Here is a 23,321-nt window from a genome sequence, read left to right as displayed (position 1 = left end):
ATTAAAAAAATATTCCTTTTGTCAGAACCTCACCTCCGGGAAACCAGCTCTTGACCTACCGTTTTAGACCTTTTGTATGGGACACGTGTGACAGTTACTTTATTAGATGAAACAGAAAAGTATGCAAATATCTGTCTTATTCTATTCTTAGAATATTATAACTTGTATTTTTTGTTCAGCTTCAAATTATTACCCACATATAGCGGTTAGGCAGAGTGAAACTAGTAAGACATTCCGTTTCCCACTTTCCGCTGAATTCGAGGCACTACGTGTTGAGTGGCGGAATTTAACGCCGCGCTTTGCCTTGTTTACAGAGCTAAAAATACATTATTAATAAATAATAATTAATTTACCCGTAGTGGTAGTTAAAGTGGGAATTGAACCCATGACAGTCGCGTTATAATATTTACCAAGTAAAACAAAATATTCTAAGAACACATAGAGCAAGTATAACTAACTATTTTTAATGCTGTCGATAATAGTTTAAATATATTACGCAAAAACTTATAAACTTTTGTCTTTAATTATTATTTACTAATTAGTTATAGATATGCTTATTTAATTAGAAGCGGACGTTGCTCAACTAACTGATAAAACCTTATTTTAATTAAGAGAATTTTCTTTAAATTAAGATTAAAATTAATTATAATTAACAGTAATTTTATTTTTAGGAGGCCAGTCGTGATGCAAGGGCACAAAGTGTGACTGTAAACCCGACAGGTTGTGGGTTCGATCTCCACTGGAAGAAATGTTATATTGTCAAAGAGCGGCGTTGAGTTACGTTACTCAACACACAATGCTTCCAGAATTCAGTGAAAAATGGGGAACTGAGTGTGTTAACACTAGGTTCCCACTACTTCCTCTGCTGTGTGGGGGATACAGCGTGAACCTAAAAAAATGTAATTTTATATTACGTTGGATAATATCAGTTATATAAAGCGACAGGTTATATCTAACCTATTTTATTTTGACACCTCGCCCTATATCCATTTATGACGACGTTTATTACTTAACCCTATCACCCCTGCAAAATTGTCAATCTATATATATAAAAGGACTTGTCCTCACTGACTGAGGTAAGACGCACGCACAGCCGTAACCGCTGATGGCAGAAACGTGAAATTTGGACAAATGTTTACTTTCGTAATCCGGACATCTACTAAGAAGGGATTTTGAAAAATTTTAACCCTAAAGGGGTCAAATAGGGGTTCAAAGTTTGTATGGAAAAAAAAATTAATCTTCACCGATTTTTATAAAATTTGAAATTTAGATTTTTAAAAGTATTTAATTGAACACGTGTTTCATCGTTTTCTAGAATTCTCCCCCTAAGGGTGCAAATAAGGGGTTGAAAGTTTGTATAGGTTTTTTTAAAATCGACACCAATTTTTATAAAATTTGAAATTCAGAGTCTTAAACGTATATAATTAAACACATGTTTCATGGTTTTCTAGAATTCACCCCCTAATATAGCAAATAAGGGGTTGAAAGTTTGTATGGGAAAATTCTTAAATCGCCACCGATTTTTATAAAATTTGATATTTAGACTCTTAAAAATATTTCATTGAACACATGTTTCATGGGTTATTGGAATTCACCCTTAAATACGCAAGCGAAGCTGCGCGCGTCCGCTAGTATTCCTATATACCCCTTTTCAAAATAAGTTTATTGTCATTTGCATCCTGGTCTTGATGCCAAATTTATATTATAGTGGCTATATAGAGGAGATCAGTCATGGCGCAGGGGTAGAAATTTGTGACTCTAAACCCGACTGGTTGTAGGTTCCATCCCCACGTGAAGTAATAATATATTTTTTATAATTAAACTAAAAATATGTCTAAGTTTCATTCTGTGTTCTACTTATAGCAGGGTAGGCAGAGGGAACCTAATGTCCCACTTTATTCCAGATTAGACACTGCGTGTTGAGTGGAAGTACTCATGGCTCCGCGATTTGCATTGCTATTATATATTGGCAGCAACGAGGAAATGAAAATATTAATAAATAATAATGCATTCCTCCCAACGGGAATCGAACCCACAAATGTCACGTCTAGAGTCACACCCTTGAGCCACTGCGCCACAATAACCTCAAAACTAAATAACTAAAAATATATATAATTTAATTAATAACCATAATTTAGGCCACGTTGCAGTAATATATAAAAATATCACGTAGTCTACTTTCTGCCAGGTTTCCGGGCTCCAGGTTGCAGGTACGGAATTAAAAAGGTGCATGGAACTATTTCAAGCACATTCGTTTCGCCACGAGCGCCCGACGTCGCTCTACTTCTACTATATAGGCGAATCCAATACCATTACTGCTTATAGAATAGGTAATCTTGATATTTATTACCTTAAAATATTATGTTTAGTATTTTAATTTTTTTTTAAACTTAGGAGTCGAGTCTGATTTAGTTATATGAAAAGTATTTTTTTATATATTTCTTTTTGTGTAATATGTTTGTGATAAGAGCTTGATAAATCGAGTAAAATAATTAGTAATAAGTCTTAGTAACAAAACGTAATAAATTATAATAAGAGCCCGGCATGGCGCAACAGATTGTAAATACGATGGTTGTGAGTTCGATCGGTGAATAGCTATTTTTTTTTTTATTTTCCCCACTCTGGAAGATATAGAAATTCGCCACTTAGAAGATGTCTCGAAAATTGAGCAGAAAGTGGAGAAGTCGAACTCTGTTTTTTTTATACTAATAAGAAAAGTATGTTAAGTAGTAAGTCATTTACCTACTAACATTCAATATCTACATATTTTTATTTTTGGTAGGGTATTTGTATTAGTTGATGTAACCTGCTACCTAAATACATCGACTTAATTCGTAATTTATGAGAATTTTAAACCTAATGCTTAAGGTTTGATGATAAATTCGACTTTTATTACCGCAGTCGGTTTCTTGTGATTGAGTTGGTGATAGCACTCGAGTAGGTTTATAGCAACTAAATATATTGTTGATTTATGACCTTTAGTATAAAATATAATTAAACAACTAAAATAAAATATGCTTAAAAAAAACACGACGGCCTCGTAAACCTTAATATCGGTAAGAAAATAAAAAAGATTTTCCATTTTTTTACTATTCTCCGTCTAATATAGGATTAAATCTGGCCACATGTCGTCTGGAAATTTATTTTTTTCGCTTATTCACGTCTGGTACAGCGCTATAGGTCGTCCCGATGTTGCGAGTAAGCGGTATCGGTGAGTCACGCACTGACTCAACTAGTCTGAATTAAGCTCTAGTACTATTTCTGAAGATAAAAGAACAAATGAAATTAAACGTGCACAATACGCTTCTCATTTTTTTTATTTATTGTTAATTTGGGTTCCGTATTTCAAAATAAAAGTAAACCTTATAAATATATATACATCACTATGTTGTATGTCTTTCCGTCTGTTAATACGCTTTTTATGAAAAACTCGTAATATTGAGAAATTAATATCAAATATCCAGGTCTACAGGTTTTTGGAGCACAAAAAAATCTTTTAAGTCGATCCATATTGTATCTATTAACGTCGGCGCCTAAACAAAATATATAGAGCACTTCTTATCGACCTATACTTGTTGAACTTGCAATACAAATAGAGGATTTATTCCTAAAATTGGTTATAAATATTATTATAAGTATGTTTAAAGTTAATTGGCGCACAAGTTAATTAGAAATTGTACTTTCCTCTAACCTACAATCTTTAAATTAATACGGAACACCTCGCACCTTGCGCAACTCGCACTTGACCTGTTTCTTATAATATTTGTATATATAGTGTCTGACTATTGAAGAATATAGTGGCTGTAGGATTACCACATCAAAATCCAATTCCTTTATTTACATTCAGATCTTCATACTAAACTTACAACACTTTAATCTCCTCTGTTGTGCAACCATCATAACTCAGTGTAACTTAATGCCATATTTCAGCAATATTAATGTCCTGCTGGCCTAATTGAACGTTAAGATTTGTACCCACTTTTGTTAAATATCTCCATACAGCCATAAATCTTTCAGTACTCTGACCTTCATGAAATATAAGAAACGCAGTTGTTATTTAGCAGTGTATTTTTAGCAATAAGGAGAGAGATCATATATGTATTAATCCCTTATCCACTTACCATATATTAAAAAGAGATTTCGAGGACAAGGAAAGTATTTAAATACTTCTTTCGATCCAAAGAATTACGTGATGACGATGATCTAAGCTGAGCTTTGGATTTGTATGAGTGTTCATATAGTGTAGATGTGTCTCGGAACGCCATAATAGAAAGAACAGAACAGAACAGAACAGTGTAGATGTGACGTCAGCCGTAAAGCGTGGAAGTTCTTCCACCTTCTTCTGGCCTAAACTGGTTTATAATGTTTTTCGACAACCGATTTGCACCTGTAGTACTGTGGCGATAGCTGAGCCTCATGCACTGAACCCTATTGATTATGTAATATTTTACATATTTTTTTAAATAAATTATAACACGAGTAATTAATTACATTTTTATTGTAGAATACAATAGATAAATAATTATGAAGTCTATAGTAGAATATTCAGAGTAATTCATATGGTAGGTATACAAAATTGAAACTTTAATATCTGTATAAACCGCAATACAACGTGCTGATCAATGCTCTTTCCAATTACAGAATTATAATGGAAAATCTCAACAAAAGATATATGAGAATCGTTATTTTAAATTATACAGTATAATTTTTTTTCACACGATACATTTAAAATTGTAATTCACAGTGTAAAAGTAGAATGATATATCAGATTTCTTTTTTTTCCGCTTCATGATATATCCCGCAGGAGAGTGAACCTAGTGTTAAGAAACTCCCTTCCCCATTATCCACCGAATTCTGGAGGCATTGCGTTTTGCCTCGACAGCACGGCGAAGTAATGAAAATATTAAATATTTCATTCACTCTAGTAGGAATCGAACCCACAATCTCTCGCGTTTATTCGACTGGCCTCGATAACTGGCGTTCTATTTAAAATTGTAATTTACGGCTTAAATTTACGTAGATCTTTAAATTTATTAATGTAAATAAAATACGCACTTTTTAAAATAAATAAAAAATTAGGGCATTCTACGCCAAACATAACATATGAATCTATTATGATTTTTCTATCGCTTGTTCTACTTCTGTCTTCGATTTCATTAGTTTTATTGTCAATGAATACAAACAAACACACTTCGTTGACCCGTTGTTCTACTTTACGACAGATTTAATTTATATTCCATTTCGTTCAATTTAAGGTTCCCCAAAGCCCCCTCTAAATCGAGTTGCAACAATCATAATGTTATAAATCAAAATAATTTGGGTGGCTCAAAACAATTAAGATTATAAACGATGTAGGCGTAACGTTCGTATAAGAAATTTCTATATAGATTTACATTGATTTGTCCCACATAGTGGAAAATGTTTATTCTTGTAATTTTCTTTTGATATCAGGTTATCAGGCTAGAGCTGGATTATATTTAGGTATTATTAGTCTTCATGTAAAAAGTAATTTCAAAATAAAGTAAATCAATACACGTATTAGATGATATTTGTCTTAAAAATTAGTAAAGAGAAATAAAACAAAAGTAATAAAAATCTACAATAAATTATTAAAAGGGGATCGGCGTATCTTAACACTACGTTCCCTCTGTCTATCCTGCTGTGTACGGGATACAGCGTGAAGCTGATTATTACGACCACTTCATTATCAATATTATTGGTTAAAAAAAATAAAAATATACATTTAAAAATATACAAAAAAACAAATTACGTACAGACGTAAAATAAACACCAGTATTAATTAAACTAATAAAGTTATATATATACATAAACAAATACGTGCCCCATTACTCACAGGCCAGCTCCAAGGAACCTTCCTTACGATGAGACAATCTGCATAGCTCGTGAATGGATGCAGTTAATATTCATTGCACTGCAATAAAACCCCATTCTAGTGAATTAAATGATGTTCTTTACATGCAATGACGACATACTCGTAATTGATATAATACAATAATATGGTTACTATAACTTTCTTTCGTTCAAATTTTATTTTATTTTAGATCTATGATTTGTTAATAAATTATTTAATTTAAAATATATTCCTTTTTAAATATCATTTAATTAAAAAAAAATTAGGCAGTGGTTTCCCGCAAATAGCAAGGTAGGCAAAGGGATTCTTATGTTAAGATACTTCGTTCCCCATTTATCTCCTTTCCATTAAATTTTCGAGATATTGATAGATGAGTGGCGTAAATCAACGCCGCACTTTCTCTACCTTAGCGGAGAAATGAAAAAAATCATTCCTCCAACAGGGAATCGAAATCCTGACCCCATCACGTCAGGGTCTCTTTCATTTAAAGCTTCTTAAAATATTACAGAAATAAAATGAAAAGTGTCAAGTTTCACAAATGTAAATGCTTATAAAATTAGAATATTTTCTCAATATCTATAACATTCTCTACCTTAGCTTTTTGAGTTGAGGTCATTTAAATTATAGTGTGTATTCGCAAATTCTGTAAAGGTATAAGATTTTAAATAAATTTTAAAAGTTATAATAAAATTTAATAAGAGCATTCTGTATATGATTGTTTATTAAAATATGTTTTTAAACAAAATGCATTCATTTAATCTGATGATATCCTTTATATGCACATTATACATCGAAATACGTTACCCAACGGGTTGTTTCACTATTAAAGTTACATAATAACTTTTCGTGGCCCAGGAGCACAAAGATTTGACTGTAAAGCAACGGAAAATTCGGCGAAAAGTGGGGAACAGAGTGTCTTAACACTAGGCACTAGGTTCCCTCTGCCTACCCTGTTGTGTGCGGGATACAGAATGATGCTGATTTGAATAGCTTTAAATTTCTTCTAATACAATATATCTCTAAATATTTCACATAGAAGAAACCACTATTGTTTTCCATTCATCACTCACTGCTTTGAAACAAAGGAAAAAAATACATTTCTACGTACATTTTGTTCGCCATAATGTAAGAATAACAAGGGATTTTTCGCGGTTTCCCCTCATAAACGGTTAGCTGAAAGGACAGACTTTAGTATCGAATTGTTGCATCCATTACACTAGAACTCGCTGTTCTTTTATGAAAAAGGGAGAAAATATTTAGTCATTTTATGCTCGCGTTTTAGTCAATTTTATTTTGTCATTTTAGTAAGATTTACAGCTATGTATGGAAAAGTTGATATAGTATTTTTTGATATATTTTTTAGGTTAACAAGTATTGTTTTTTTCTTATCGCGGCTGCCATGAAGTAAGGTCAAAGGTTCGGACTAAACATGAATCAATTATTCGCTTTTTTCTCTCTAATATCAAAATGCGGCGTTGAACTCCGCCACCCTCGCAATGTTCTTAAAATTGGACGGCTTTTGCTGATTGGCTTTAAAATATCTATGAGATATAATTTCATTTTTATTTCCCTATTAAAGTAGATACTACATTAAAGAAGAAAAGTTGTTATTGAATTTTTGCTTTTATTTAAATAAATATTTTATGTTCCTATACAATTAGATTTTAATATAATTTATATCCTATAAATAAATTATACAATTAAAAATATTTTTCCTTAAACTTGTTCTCGTGAACATGCGCATACGTCGACTCAAATTAATTCAACGCGTGTAAAAAGATGTTCACGATCCTGTGTTAAATGGAACTTGCACTAAAGCCCTCACCATATGTTAAATATTATTTATAAGGTATATATTTGAGTTTAATATGAATTAAATCATTATAGAGTTGAAACTGGGGAACGAACGCATCTTAACGGGAACGGGGAGTGCCTTAACCGTCCGTTCCCAGGTTCCCTCTGCCAACTCTCCTATGTGGGATTATAGCATGAAGAAAAAACAATAAATATCGTTATGTTTAGGGCTTTAAATTTCACTAGGGTAATTTTTGTAGTAATTTTGTTTCATTCGATTTTTCGGCTCACGTCATTGAGCTTTGCTTTCATCGACCATCATAAAGTAGAAGGTAAATGAATTATTTCTTATCAAAAAATGCAGATTTCTACAATATAATTGCTAAAAAATAGAATAATAGAAAGTTGACACAGTTACAAACAGTCTCTTATGTTTAAATATATTTCATAAGCATATATTATTCCCATAATATCTTAAATACACATAACCTACGAATATTAATCGATATTAATTCACATTTTCAAATTCACAGCTCTTTAACCCCGCACGTCTGTCACGACCATTATTCAACCGTGGCGATGCATTCCAATGTAATTTTGGGAGGACCACCAGCTCACCTGTCCACAATCCGAACATGCCAGACAGTTTATACGGTGTCCCTGGCCTTAACGTGATGGTGACGTCATTTGTGAGTTTGTCACCGTATAGCTTTACGATATATTGTTTTTTTTTTAAATATATAAAAATAGTGTTTAATCTCTAGGTATTTCTCGTATGAGCAAAAGATGAATATAATTTTTAAACCAAACAAAACAAAAAAAAAATTAAATAATCAGAACTTAGCTTCTCAAGCTTCTTAAACTACCCTTTCCAATAAAAAAAAATCAAAATCGTGGTATTGAGATATTCGTCCATTTGTCGCACACATATTTAATGCAAATTTTAGGCTTTTTTTTTTATGGAAAAAGGACAAGGCAAACGAGCGTTCGGGTCACCTGATGATGATCACCGCCGCCCACGACCCCGTGCAGCACCAGAGGAGCTACAGGTGCGTTGCCGGCCTTTGAGGTGGAGATAGACGCGCTTTTTGAAGGTACCCATATCGTACCGACCTGGAAACACTGCCGCGGGTAGGCTATTCCACAGTTCGGTGGCGTGTGGAAGGAAATTCCTACGAAACCGCACAGTGACAGCACAGCACAGCTTATGTGACTTTCTCATGGATAGCATTGTCAGAAATGAACCAAAGCAAATGCTTGCTTTAAACTGCATATATAGCAGGAAACTGAACGCTGCGTACCAGAGCAATTCAAACATATTCGAGTGGGAATCGAATCCTCACTTATGCCACGACGGCGTATAACTTAATTAATACTCTTTTATATTAAATAATATAATAGAATTACAAAAAAAATACTATAAGTAAATATCAGAATAGTTGTTATAGGATAAGTAACGCCGAGCTTCAAGTAAAAAAATCATAATTCAATTTATATCAACATCAACATTCACATGTCGCTAACAATGTTTTGAAAATTACATTTACCTTGAAATACCAATGGAGTGTGCACTGTAAAGACAAGCCTTTGTAATTGAGGCAAGAAAATCAAAGAGTACCTCTGTCCTCTACCCTACCCCTACCCTACTGCCACTAGCAGAAGGCGAGCGGCCCCTCCTTCCGTAGCGCCCTAACTACTTCCTTTTTATAATTAGCCAGGTAATAAGTTGCCCTAAATCATTTATTGAGCAATGAATATTGTTTATTTATTTAAGAAATCTTTTTTTTTAGCTTCACGCTGTATCCTGTACATAAGAAGGTGGGCATAGGGAACTTGGGAAGCTAGTGTTAAGACACTCCGTTCCAATTAAGACACTTTTAATCTCCATAACAACATTTTCTTACAAATGTCAATTTTACTATGAAATTTATGTATTTGTGCATTATCTACTTATTAGAAAATTTCGTTTAGCTGATAAGTAAGAAAGAATAACATACAACTATAAATCTTTAAACTTTTTTTTAGCTTCCCTCTGTATTTTGCACATAACAGAGAAGGTAGAGGGAACCTGGGAAATTGGGAGTCTAGTGTTAAGACACTCTGTTCCTGGTAAGACACTTCCGTCCCCCGTTCCGATAACTTACATTTTCTCCGAAATATCATAATAATTCAATACATACCGCATCAGTTTTATTAAAGAGAGTACATTTCTCTGTAAATGCCCCCCAATTTATCTTACTTCTACGAGAACATGACTATTATTCATCAATCGCCCCTTGAACGCGTCTCAAAAATATATTTGGAGAATGGGGTGAATAGTTGATGCGAGTACAAACAATTGTTCGTGCGTGATTACTTTATTAGAATAACATTAGTGTTAGGACACTTGTCATATCACAAATATTTTATGTAGGTATATTTACAAACTATATGATGACAGGATTCAATACCGAAGATTAGTGTTGGATTATTCTTTAAAACACTATGTAAATATAGTCTTTAAATATGCGTAATATAGAATACTAGCGACCCTCTTGCGGCTTCGCCCGCTTTTACTACTGGATTATTCATATAATGTATCTTTTGCAACGCACTTAAGATAATGTGAAAATTAATTAAACCCTAATGCAACCCGCATTTTCGTAGTTTCAATAAGGATTTTCCAATTGTTTTACACAGCAAGGATTTTTTAGTAGGTACCGTAATTTGAAATCTGTGCTACTAATCTTTTCCAGTACTTATTAAAATATATTTAAATGACTATTTTTAAACGGAAGAAATTATAAACAAAAGCCTACCTACTAATAGCTACTACAAAAAATATATCGCGCTGAAATAATACATTCAACTCCAATTATCCAATAAGTGCAAAACGCATCAAAATTTTCGTTGCTATAAAGGCAGGCGGGTTTTTTTTTGCTTCTGGTTATTCTGTCCCTGATGAAAAGCAAGCACTACGTGGCTGCCTATGAGGAAAATTAAATAGAATGCATCGGCCGGGAATCGAACCCGGGCCGCCCGCGTGCTAGGCGAGCATTCTACCACTGAATCACCGATGCGTGTAAGGTAGGCGGGCGCGGCGAACGCATGGCGAGTGGCGAGCCGTTTCGCAGCAAGAATTTTTTGATATTGTAACAACTTCTAAAGTAATAAGTATTAATAAGTAATTAAAATGAAAAATAGTAAAAGACAGTTTTGATCTACGTTAAATGGCCAACGTAACTAATATACTTATTTATATGCTGAGAGTAAGGGATAAGTAATACTTGAGTAACATACAGCTGATGTGTCAACGGCGGGATGTGTCAACAATTAAATGCATTTTTCTCTAACACTATTCGCAATTTCGAAATTGTGTAAAAAGCAAATTTTATCTTCGTTTAACGTAGAAAATTAATGAAGTATTTTAAAGGATAAGGATTAATACCATTATGGAAAAATATCCCTCACAATAAAAAATATATTGAAATTATTATTTTTAGACAGAAAAACGATCACTACACGTTATTCTTAAAAGATATGAATATGCCGTCGCGAACTTTTTTGTAGATCTTATTAAGAGGAACAATACTCTAGTACATTTTTTTCATGTAGTACTTACCATTAAAGCAGCGCATGCGCGAAAGTGTCTCAACGGGTAGGACTTTATACATATTTATCGTATTTATGTTAATTTACATAAGAATGTACAAATAATAAACTATATATAAACCTTCTACGAAAAATACTCGATATAATGGTGAAAACCGCATCTAAATCCGTTGGGTGGTTTAGAAGAAGAAGAGTTAGAAACAACAGACAGACACGAAAAGCGACTTTGTTTTATAAGATATAGGATAGGATGCATGCCGTTTATACAGCATATATGAAAAAAGTTAAATTTATTACGTTTAATTTTTTAATAAAAAATTTAATAAACACTTTAGAAAACATGGTCGAGTCGATCCAATATGTTTGCGTGGAAATGGCGTAACTTTTCAATAATTATTAGTACCGTAGTAATAAAAAAATAATTTGCAATTAATTTCGACGGCCATTCAAAATCCTACAGCTAAATTAAAAATCATCCGCACATAGTAAGGTAAGCAGAGGAAACCTAGTGGTAAGACACTTCATTGCCCACTTTTCGCCGAACTATGAAGGCATTGCGTGTTGAGTGGCGGAACTCAACGCCGTGTACCTCAACACCTGAGCGAAGAAATGAAAATATAAATTTAAATAAATATTTCATTATATATAGATATCATAAACCCCCAAATCCGGACTAGTGAAACGCGTCATCAACACTCATATCCCATACCTCATCCACATTCAAAATTGTCAAGGACCACACACAAATAATATATCATATTTTAGTCTTTCTGTATAGGAAAATAAGAGTTACGTAGAGTTCTGTAAACGATATATTAGATATTTCATCTAAATTGGTGTTCTACCTCTAAAATAGAACTTGCGTTGAGTTAATTTTGCAAAATGTACTTTGGTTTGCTCGGCTTGTTGAGAACACAATGGGAAAGTTTCGGCGTGCGGTGTTTCCCCCCACAGTGTTATTAAAGCGAACGTATTCCAATACGAGTATGCAATCCTATTGTATAATACTATTTTAGATACTATATATATATCATAATAATATCCAATATATAAATTTTGTCTTAGTAACTATTATAATCAATTACTTCTTAGAATCTAGTCTTGGCGACAGGTTATGGGTTCGATTCCCACTCACACAAGTCAAGGAAAAGTGTGGGAATTAGTTTTCAGAATTCAGGTGAAAAATGGGAAGCGGAGGGTATTAGCACTAGACTCTCTCTGCCTACCATAATGTACCAGACATTCGGGATAGAGCGTGAAGCTGATTTGGTTTTAATAACTATCATTCAACAATTACTATGCTATAACAATGATCCAATAAATACCAAACGAATCCATTATTTCTGTGAAATTGCATTTACAATACTAATCTTGCTACTTTTCTGTCTCACTGACGAAAAGAAAGGCGGGGGTGGCGAGCCAGCTAATTCGATATTACGGCGGAGGAAAATGTCGGAATGAATCTTTTAATATTTGCGGACAGATTCTACGTTTATGGAAAATTATATGCAGATTTAAGAATTGTGGATTTTGAATCTTTGAATAAAAAACAAGTTAAATGGTTTTTCTTTAAGAAAAATACAAATATAATAATTAAACAACACAATAAAACTTTTAATTATTTGTCTAAATTTACATAGACTATAATATATAAAGATATCAATTTTTCGTGCTCAACTGGCACGTCTAAAAGCTAAATAAGAAACAGAACAAACAGAATACTTTTTTTATACATTTACGATTGACCTTTCCATTTCCAGATCAAGGACTTAGCCTTGAACTACCTCGTATATCAGACCTACAGAGTTTCATAATAACACATTCAATGATTGTCTCATTTTCGGCTCCATCTATTCAGCATCCGACAGCTGGAGACAAAGGGTCTCGTAATAGGCGAAAACGCTTTACGCACTATTACATCTGCAATGGTGTATGTAATGCTCGATCATTGTATGGTGGCGTGTGATATATAGATAGTTTTTAATGCACTAATTCTTTTGTATAGCTAATTTTTATAATAATAAAGAATAATTTAGATTTGCTATACTTGTCAAAACAACAAAAAAACAAAGGGAATTTTGTGTAATCTTTTCCGAAATACCTGGTTCATGTAAATTGAGTTTATCTATGTATTTCTAATGCCTCCACACCCCCATTCACCCTTAACATAGATTTATTCGGAAATTTTCTACTTTGCAAGGATCCGAAATGTTTTATAAGATAAATGGTTTCCGCTTGAAAAACATGAAAAGTGGGCATTGAAGATGGTTTTTACGTTTAGGAGAGAAAAGGAAATGTTGCCATATTCTTATAATCATCATCTCTGTTGTAAATTTATGGCTGTGTGCCATTCAAGTTAGAATTGAAAATAATAAGAGTTTTTTTTTTTATTTTCCTTTATAAGATTAAACAAAAATTACTAAATGTAAATAAGCATTTAGATGTGTTGATAGATACTGTGGAAAATAATAACCTATAACCTATATTTTTTTCCATCTTTCTCTAATATGCTATGCAATAAGTTCTTTACTTTTAACCTATTTCAATCAAAATTTAAATATATACATGTTTTGCTAAATTAAAATATTATATTATATGTTACCTCAATAGTTGTTTTTCCAGAGGCTTGCCATTTCATAAGATGTTCACCCTTCAGAGACCAGCCGGGGGCATAGCTTATTAGACTCCCCGATGCCCCCGCTTTATTTTCCGAAGCCACATCACTTTCGGCTTTTTTTTTGGGGCTCGTCTGTAGTCGGAAAAAGCTGCGGCCGTGAATCTTACAACTTTTCGAGGGGGAAAAGAAAAATGACGTTTTCTTGGGTGATTTTTCTTGCGCCTCGCTTGGTTTTGATGTATTCGGTTCATCTGGTACATTTTGAATGGCTTCCAAGTTTTCTGGTGCACTACAACTTGGTTTCGGTCCTGAACTTTCGTCGGCAACAAATAGCAAAGTACGCTGCACGAAAGGTGTAGCTTTATTGTAAAACTCGTAGGGTTCGGGGATTTTAAAACTTGTTGGTATAGTAGTACGATGCGACTTAGTGAATCTTCGCTCCATGAATTTCTTTTGTTTCACCATACACTTATTAAAATGTTATTTTAATATAATGATCTCTACCAAATTTAATTGAATTTGTGATGAGGCAATATCTAAAATATATAATAGATATAATTTTACATACAAATATATTAAATATATATATTCATATTTCATAATAATACAGTATATTTTAGGCTAATTCTAAATAATACATTTAATGTAAAAAAAATACATATATTGAAATAAATATATCCATTTTACCAATCTCAAGTATCATTTCCAGTAATTCCGTTTGGCAACACAGCCTTACAGGTTGCAATTTTCACGCGAAGGCCGATCGATCGCTGTGCGTGGGTAAACATTGTACCCTTATCTTATCGTTACAAATTACTAAAATGATCTTTATTGCAACGTAGAAAAGTTCACTTCAGGGAAAATTAGGTAACTGAAAGTTAGGAGAACTCTTTCGGTGTAAGATATAAACATGTCTTACATACTGAATAGATCCATGAAAGAGTTCGAATTGAGACAGAGGCTCAAGCGTGTGTAAACGCGACGGTTGTGAATTCGATTCCCACTCGGGGGAATGAAATATTGAATATTTACATTTCCTGGTTCTGGTAACGAGGCAAAGTGTTTCAAAGAGCAATTGGGGAACGGTAATGTCTTAATGAAATGGAACGGAGTGTTTAAGCACTAAATTCCCATGTTCCCTCTGCCTACTCTGCTATCTACGAGATACCTATTTAAGGAGATGAAATAATCTTACAATTGAAATAAAAATACCACAAGAAAGTGAGAAACAGGACATCCTAGATGAGAAGAAAAACTACTTGCAAATCTTACTATAACAAAAATTACAATTTTGTTATAATAATAAAGTATTTTGCATTAATTTTTGAATATTAATTTCAAATTAGAGTTACTTCAAAGTTATAGCTCCCCTCCTATTTATTAGCACGCACCCAACTTTCCAGCAATTTAACTGTCATCTTACTCCGCTACGACGTATTTCCTTTCAAAAAATGGTAATCAATTGCTAGAAGGGTTAGCTTCTTTGCTTTGAAGTGAACCTATAATCACATAATTATGAAATAGATCTATACAATGTAAATATATATTATATTATAGCATTTATTAAAAACGCCTAAGGGATTGTGGGAAAATGAAGTTGTTAAGTATGGCACAAAGGTTTTGCCTTGGTTGCAAATGCCAGCGTTAAGCTCCGCCATTAAACACGCAATGTCTCAAAAAGTTCGTGTCGTGTGTATCTTAACAGAAGGTTCCCTCTGTCACACTGCTGGGAGACAGCGTGACAGCTGATTTGATTTGATTTTAATTTGAAATTGGAATTGCGTTATTAAAACAATTACAAAACTTCATTCCTAATAATATCTTAGGTAGAACCAATTGACCGTAAAATATTTACATATATATAAATAATAAATTGATATAATCGGATAAAAATATAACAATAAAAGGCTTTTCTTAGATTTACACGTTTCATTTATTACATGTGAGATTCGCAATGTCGTCCGGGTCGTACGTATATTATCTGTGAGGGTGCAGGCGGTCAGTCCTACATAACCATATTATTACTACCATAAATACAAGTTGGAAGCTAACTTTGTATTTGAGTAAAATTTCTATGGAATAATATTCAAAATTTTATTGCTTTTATATGATTTAAATTGTATCCGTAGGTTGTGATTATTATCGCTTTATCCATTTTCTGAAATCAAATATATTCAATGCTGACTGGTTCTTATATAAAACAATAATTTATCTATAGTCAAACAGTCTAATAGGTTTTTCCTATATATTTACAATACTTTTATTTATTAATTATGCTTACAATAAATATTTTACTTGTAATATTTTTGTAAATATAAAATAAAAAATATATTTTGAAGATTTGACTATGCACAGAGACAACTTCAGGTATATTAATCGAGTCATTTGATCCTCTATTTTCAGCTTCTTCCCCTTGCCTTTGTAAATAGCTTCTCGATAAGAGGGGAACTTATTACATTTCGATGACATGACGAATTGGAGATGACATATATGATAGGTATCCCATAGCGTTGACCGCTAGGGAGGAGAAAAGAAAACTTTTTCGTTATATTTCCAGAAAATATTTCGTTATATTTACAGACAGACTTTACAGTGTTCGTTCTTAGACCCGTATTTATAGATCGCTCTCAAGTCTGAGATCGATATTGAGATGCCGCTTTCTTTATTTTTTATAAATAGCTTCATAACTATATCGCTAAATCCCACACACAGCAGGGTAGGCAGAAGGATCCTAGTGTTGAGATACTCCGTTCTCCATTTTCCGATGTGATCCGTTAGAATTCTGGAGATACTGCGTCATTATTCATAGATATATCATTTATGAATAAAAACGACATCTCAAGATCGATCTCAGAGTTGAGAGCGGCTTATAAATACGAACCTTAGACTTTATATTCAATAAATACTATATTAAAAATCAAATGTATTAATATTATGTTTCAAAATAATTTTGATCGTACTTTAGTATCAATCGAGCATGTTTTTAAGGAATTCAATGATCTTTCTCTGTCAGCTAGTTCAACGAACCTGCCCGTACTGGGTAGATGTCAACGTTGAAAAGAAAGGTAATGTTTCTATAACCACCCATACAGAAATAGCCCGCGTACCCCATACGTGAACTTGACAATCTACTCTCATGTTATTTTTACACTATCTCATTGTATTCGGAAATAAACAGGAAATATACAGCCGTCGAGATCCCTTTGATGGCTCTCTAAGTTTGAAAGGCATTCTAAACATCCAAATTAATGTTAGGAAGTTAATTAGGAGAACTGATGCGCTAATATTTACCTATAATGTATATTTAAACATTTTTTGTTTTAGCTGTCATGATCAAAGATTTACTTATTTTTACAATATTTACAATCTACCTCTATGTTCTCTTATCTATCTTTCTATCTACAATATCTAGCTACATATCATACCTTTACAATATTTGCAATTTCTGTGTAGATGATTGAATAATTCGTTAAGATAAACAATACGAGCAAATAAGAAAATTGAAAAATATTCTGTATACAATTAATTAATTCACGATATACTTTTTTACTTTACTTTAGCTTCATGCTGTATCTGTTTTACAGCAGGGTAGACAGAGTGAAATAAGTGCTGAGACACTCCGTTCCAAATTTTTTGGCGATTTCTGGATGAACTTTGCTTCGATACCACAGTGAAGCACTATTAAATATTCCACTTCCTCGAGTGGGAATCGAACTCACAACCTGTCTGTTTACATCTTAAAGATATATAGACATAAATAATAAGAAGAGCTGACTGGATATACAATATAACGGTAACCCGCGTGCTGACACGGCAAGTTTAATTAAGATGTCGCGTCAAGAACCGAATTATGTTTCTCAACCCAAGGGAACCCTTTTTGCTCCCACATAACTGTCATAGAAATGTACAATGCTCTACGATTATCATCTTTATCTCCTATGATATTAGGATTTTAATTGATTACCTTAAAAAGAGCTGCTTAGTCAATGCGGTAGGTTTGGTCCAATATGAATTATTGTCAGAGTTTACTGGGTAAGTAGGATCAACATAACTTAAAAATGAAAGGTGATATAGAAGTAACAAATAATGGAATTAGGAGGAAGTAAATATTAACTAGCTTTAATATAAGTATCCAACGGGTTGCAAAGTATCTTAGGAGCTACCAATTGTTTTACACAAAAAAAAACTCGAGAGAAAGACCTATTTCTAATGCATATATTTTTTTCAAAGCAGTTTTTATTAAACATAATAAAGTTATTTTTTAAATAAATCAGGTCTTCCATATATATTTTGCGGTAACTACTTAAGATAGCCTCAATTTTCTAAATCGGGAATAAATATAGAGAATTGATAACACAACTGAACTATATATCTCGTATATCTATATTAAAAGATAAACAGAATAACTGATTTGAGGCCATCATGGCGCAGTGGTACAAACGTGTGACTGTAAACGACCGTAGTGCGTTTGATTCTTACTCTCGGGAACAAATTATTATTTATTAATATTTTCCTTTCTTCTCTGCGGAAAATGGGGAACAGAGAGTCTTAATTCTAGGTTCCCTTTGCCTACCTCGCTAAATTCGGAATAAAACTTGCAATAACCTTTTCCCTAAGTATAAATAAATCATAATATATGCAATTATGCTAGTTAAGCATTGCTTCAAATCAGCACCTCATTAAAATGCAAATAGCCCTATGCTGGTAGGGCTGTACCTGATTATTTAACTCAAAGTGGGGATTTGCTGGTCAGCTTAGTACGTCTGACGTGTGATACGTGGTGAGGTATAGCTTAATTGCTACGTTACTTACATTGGTAATTTTAATTTTAACACGCTAAATAGGCTTATAATCGGTTAATTTAATAAAAAAGGGTTTGTACTGTAACGCGATGGTTGTGGGTTCGATCTCCACTCGAGGAAGTGAAATATTTATTTACGTTTATATTTCCATTTCTTCGCTCTGGTGTCGAGACAGTGCGGCGTTAAGTTCTGCCACTCAACACGCAATGCCTACAGAATTCGGCTGAAAGTGGGGAACGTAGTGTCTTAACATTGGGTTCCCTCTGCTGTGTGCGGGATACAGCGTGAACATGATTTATTTTCGATATTATTCCATTATAACCTAAATCTTTATCATCAAAACCAAAACGTAAATAACTATAATATCACAATAATTTTCCTACTTTTACCAATTTTATCTATTAATATAAATCATTAGATAAATATCGCAAATTTACAATTGAGTCATCATTTTTTGTAGCACAACCACACCTTTCATATTTATCTTTTATACTTAAAGTATTTTTTTTTATATTTATCATTTATCTACAGATAAGTACAAAAGCTTGTTCTGTTAAAACCCGTATCGATTATAAATCGATTTCACATTCGATCATAGATGTCTTTATCACGATTTATTTAATAAAAAAAACTCGTTATAAAATTTTATTTGCAAGAAGTAATCCATTGTATAAATGTTATTAGCATTTGGTATTGAGAATAATAAAATTGTTATTCGTTCAACGCCTCGGTTATGTCAGCACCGCCCAAGAAGTACATAATTCTAATACTTCCTCTTTATGCTAATTCGTATAAATAATATAAAATTATTTTAAGAACCTTAAAAACCAGAGGTGACTGGTAACTCTTTGCGTGTTATTGTAGGTTCGATTCCCATTCAAGGTTAAAAATCTAAATCATTTTTTCTTAATTAATATAGTGTATCAGATCTTTAAAAAGATGTTTGTAACAAATTTTGATGATGTAATTTAGTAGCATTTTCAGAGAATTTTTATCAAAGAATTTAAATAGCAGTAATTTAGTATATTTATAGTTATCATTAACTTTTCTTTTTTTCAACAGAAAATACTTTCTTGAATATTAAAAGAACCTACGTGATATTTGTTAAACTTATATATTTTTAATTTATTCTCTTAATAAAACTCTTTCATTATGACAGTACAACTTCCTCCAGCTTCCGGGCCTATTTTATAATTAGTTAATTACTAGAAGACGTTTATTACGTGTCCATAAATTTATTTTTGTTTTACTGTTTTCTATCGCTAAGCATACTTTACCACGTGTTTGAATACCACATTGACTATTCGTTGCTACTAAATGCTCACAGCAGGGTAAACAGAAGGAACTTAATGTTAAGGTAGTACTTCTCATTTTCCGCTGAATTCTAAAAGAATTGTATTTTCAGTGGCGGAACACAACGCCGTGCTTTGAAACATAACACAGTCTAAATTAAATCCACGCCCTTTAGGTTTACATGATCTCTCTCTATATCCTATCCTATATCTTATAAAACAAAGTCGCTTTTCGTGTCTGTCTGAACTTTCTAACTCTTCTTCTTCTAAACCACCCAACGGATTTTTATGCGGCTTTCACCATTAGGTCGAGTATTTCTCAGGGAAGGTTTATATATAGTTTATTATTTGTACATTCTTATGTAAATTAACATAAATACGATAAATGTGTATAAAGTCCTACCCGTTGAGACACTTTCGCGCATGCGCTACTTTAATGGTAAGTCGTACATGAAAATAATGTACTGGAGTATTGTTCCTCTTAATAAGATCTACAAAAAAGTCCCCGACGGCATATTTTTATCTTTTAAGAATAACGTGTAGTGATCATTTTAGTCTAAAAATAGTAATTTCAATATATTTTTTATTGTGAGGGATATTTTTCCATAATGGTATTAATCCTTATCCTTTAAAATACTTTATTAAATTTCTACGTTAAACGAAGATAAAATTTGCTTTTTAAACTATTTCGAAATTGCGAATAGTTTTAGAGAAAAACGCATTTAATTATTGACACATGACGCCGTTCACACATCAACTGTATCGAGTCAAGTTTCACTTATCCCTTACTCTCAGCATATAAATAAGTATATTAGTTACGTTGGCCATTTAATGTAGATCAAAACTGTCTTTTCTGTTTTTCATTTTAATAAGTACTTTAGAAGTTGTTACAATATCAAAAAATCCTTGCTGAGAAACGCGCCTCGCGACGTTATGCTTATACAAGCGAGTCCGCCGCGTCCGCCTGCCTTACACGCATCGGTGGTTCAGTGGTAGAATGTTCGCGTGCCACGCGGGCAGCCCGGGTTCAATTCCCGGCCGATGCATTCTATTTAATTTTAGTCACAGGCAGCCACGTAGTGCTTGCTTTTCATCAGGGACAGAATACCTTCTTCAGCATTAACCACAAGCTCGAAAAAAAAAAACCCGCCTGCCTTTATAGCAACGAAGATTTAGATGCGTTTGCACGTATTGGATAATTCGAGTTGAATGTATTAATTAATGTCATTTAACTATCTAAAAATAGTAATTTAAATATATTTTAATAAGTACTTGAAAAGATTAGTAGCACAGGTTTAAAATTACGGTACCTACTAAAAAATCCTTGCTGTGTAAAACAATTGGAAAATCCTTATTGAAACTACGAAAATGCGGGTTGCATTAGGGTTTAATTAATTTTCACATTATCTTAAGTGCTTTGCAAACATACATTATATGAATAATCCAGTAGTTAAAGCGGGCGAAGCCGCAATAGGGTCGCTAGTATGTAATAAACTGTAATACTCTAGAAAAAATATAGTACTATACCTATATCATTTACTAGCGGACGCGCGCAGCTTCGCTTGCTTATTTAGGGGTGAATTCTAATAAACCACGAAACATGTGTTCAATGAAATATTCTTAAGAGTCTTAATTTCAAATTTTATAATAATCGGTGGCGTTTTAAAGATTTTTCCATACAAAGTTTCAACCCCTATTTCACCCCTTTAGGGTTAACATTTTTCAAAATCCCTTCTTAGTGAATGTCCAGATTACGAAAGTAAACATCTGTCCAAATTTCACGTTTCTACGCACAGCGGTTACGGCTGTGCGTGCGTCTTACCTCAGTCAGTGAGGACAAGTCCTTTTATATATATAGATTAGAAAAAACAAGTTATGCTAAAATATATGAAAAATAATAACAATAATAATATTATATTTACATATTAATTTAGAAATAGCAACTGACAAAGATACTTAAGCACGAAGGCAGATACGAGTTAATGCTATTAAATTAATAAATAAAATTATATTGTTCGTAATTCGGTGCGGGCTCGCGTGCACAGTATTAGAGGGAACGTGGAGATTAATCGCCCTGACATGTTACTTATGGAGAAATGCCTTTCCTGATTCACTAATTTAAAAGAGAATATCAAATTATATTATAATACTAATATATATTTTAGTTTTGGGGATAATTAAGGAATTGTAGGTTGTTAAATTCTTATGTTTTCGTTATTTTTCGTTTAAGTTAGGTTATTTTTTTAAGAATAAGATACTGCTATTTGATAAGCATAAATAAATAAATACATTAATTCTATAACTGTGCGTACGTATAAAATGTAAGCAATTTTGGAAACCAAGAACACAAATTGAAACACGTCGCCTTAGGGTAGGGTAGGGTAGGAAAAACTTAACCTTATAAACCATTCCTCCCTTCAGACGTAGAACAAAATTTATTTACAATATTAGTCGTACTGTAATGAACTTCGTAGCAAAAGAGACCGCTAACTTTTCGAAACATAAATAAACCTTAGAACTTTATTTTATTTATGGAAACAATAACACCGGTCGATTTTGAAAGGTAGAGCTACCTTCCTACCTAGAGGTACCTACTAAGGCCAATATCGTTCCTAGTAACTTCTTAATATATAAATAATAATAATAATAAAACAATTATTTATATTCATAAATAATTTTAATACACATATAAATACATAATTCATAATATACTTATATTACATGGATTTTAAAACAAATATTACATAAATATACATACTATATCATACTGAAATACACAAACTATATATAACTAATAAAATATTACATATAAATTACTAAACTAAATAATTAAATAATAAATATAAAATTGCCAAACCACCAAATACCAATACAGTTCCTAATTAATATCCAACATTTACCACTATATTAAAGTTAATCACAATCACATAATAATTTCACTTCTAATACAAAAAATAATAATTTTCTTTTACAAGTAATTACAAGTAAAAAACCGGTAAAAACTGCTTTTACAGGTAAAATTAAGTAAATAAACATGTGACGTAAACAATTCCCGCCTAAACGGAGGCTTCGCGGCGGGCGGGCGCGCGTCGGTACGTACTACTCGCGACTGCACGGTAACGGGGCTCGTACGGGGCGGATCGATGGCGCCCTCTCCCGCGGGGATGCAGATGGTGGTACTGGCTGGATGTGACTACCAAATTATGGTGGTTTTTATTTTATTATTCTTAAATTATTTTAGAATTTATTATTATTATTTTTTTTAATGTTTATTTCTGTGCGTAGAAGTATGAACTGAATTCTTATAATTAAAGTTATATTATAAGGCCATAGATAAAAATAAATACAAGCCA

General features: G+C 32.6%; 1 protein-coding gene and 1 non-coding gene across 8 annotated transcripts in view; both read right to left on the bottom strand.

The window, feature by feature from the left end:
• sick (sickie) overlaps window positions 1–23,321 on the bottom strand; it is a 254,751-nt gene that overhangs the window by 187,145 nt on the left and 44,285 nt on the right. The window lies entirely within an intron of this gene.
• On the bottom strand, window positions 10,655–10,725 carry TRNAA-AGC (transfer RNA alanine (anticodon AGC)). Its single transcript has one exon. It is a non-coding gene; the product is annotated as a tRNA-Ala (tRNA).

This window comes from Heliconius melpomene, chromosome 11 (assembly GCF_056956725.1).
Source record: "Heliconius melpomene rosina isolate 202511_hmr_F chromosome 11, ASM5695672v1, whole genome shotgun sequence".
NCBI classification, from domain to species: Eukaryota; Metazoa; Arthropoda; class Insecta; order Lepidoptera; family Nymphalidae; genus Heliconius; species Heliconius melpomene.
This window is presented reverse-complemented; position numbering and strand designations above follow the sequence as displayed.